Consider the following 1,659-nt stretch of genomic DNA (forward strand, 5'->3'; position numbering starts at 1 on the left):
TCCCAATATCTAAAGTTGTGGATCAGATGGTAGATGATATGGAAGACCTCTGCCTGAGGCCCTGGGGAATCACTGCCAGTCTGAGTACTTACTTCGATGGCCCACTGGTCTGATTCATTACAAGGCAGCTTCATGTGCTCAAGAACAATCTTAATATCAAAATCAGCATGTATTTTGATGGGGGAGTGCTGCTATTTTAGATATTTTGATAGGCACCCTTTCTTTTCTGCTGCCCCATTACCTTTTACAGAATTAGAACTAGCTAGATGTGCAGGTTTTTAAAGACTTGGCTCTGAGCTTCCCATGACCAACTCAGATTCCCCATAGCCCCATAGCAGCTGCAAGGAATGTCTTGTAAAGATAATGCCATTTGGATCACCACCACAGGAGCAAGCAAGGCTCATGTCTCCTCAAGCTGTTTTCCCTTCAGTAAAACAGTGCTGGGGAGAGTTGTTACCTGTGTTTTTGCTACTCAAAGTCAGTCAGATGTGGCGGTGAGATCGCGCCCAGAAAATCCACCTATCTTCCGTCTCTGTAGCATGGCTAATGTTCCATGTGACCGCAGCCATAGTAGAGTATTCTGAGCACCCAGAGACAACTCTTTCAAACTCTGCATGTCTAGTTTCCCACTTATTTTGTATTTTTTTTTAGCATTGTTGAGCAAGGCAAGATTTGAATAATTTTGTAGTGCATTGCCTATTCAACTGTGATTACTGAAACATGTTTGAGACACCAGACTATTTGCTGTTCTTCATTCCTAAATTCATAGAAACCAATGTATTCAAGCTTCCAGCTTTGAAGGAATCCATTCCATGGTGATTAATGCATCAAAGTTCCCAGAATCTGTGCACATTCTAGACAATTCAGGGGCATGTGTACAGCTGGACAGTTGAGTGGCTAGCTAACATTGCAACCCTATGCCGAGTTACTCCTGTCTAAGACAGCTGATGCTGAATAGCTTAGACTGGAGTAACTCTGCATAGGACTGCACTGCCTGAGAGGAAGAAATATATTAGGAGATCCCCAACTTGAATATCAACTCAGCTGGGAACTTCCTAGCTAGCCTAAAGCACATAATTTTTTTCTCTCAAAGCCAATTTGCAATACAAAAACAATGATAGATCTGACAAGGCTGTTAATTAGGGTTGCCAACTCCATGCTTGGAAATTTCTGGAGATGTAGAGGCCGAGCTCAGAGAAGGCAAGGTTGGGGAAGTGAGGGAGCTCAGCAGGGAAGTGGTGTCATACAGTCCACCCTCCAAAGCTGCCATTTCCCTTGTGGTTGCTGATCTCTATAGTCTGGAGATCAGTTGTCATTCCAGGCAACTTTAAGCCCCACCAAGGGTTTGGCTACCCCAATTGTTAACAAGATTACAGAGATGGTATGCATGGCTTAACCGTTTTTCAGTTCTAGGGTGCACACTCAATTCACGGCATGCACTGTTTGGAACCATTGAGCTTCACCATCACGTCATGCGAACAGAGACTTGCATATGCAGAAATTTCCTGCAAGTGCCACCTTAGGCCAGCACAGGTTCTTAACACTTTGGCAGGCAAAAATCTTCATCAGAAGGTATATCTTGAGCTTACCTTATTCAGTGAAGCATTTACAGTTCTTAGGTTTCAGGGCAGATGGAGGCTGAAGCAGCTAAAGGGAATA

The sequence above is a fragment of the Gekko japonicus genome, unplaced genomic scaffold (genome assembly GCF_001447785.1).
Source record: "Gekko japonicus isolate JY-2015 unplaced genomic scaffold, Gekko_japonicus_V1.1 scaffold2193, whole genome shotgun sequence".
Classification (NCBI taxonomy): Eukaryota; Metazoa; Chordata; class Lepidosauria; order Squamata; family Gekkonidae; genus Gekko; species Gekko japonicus.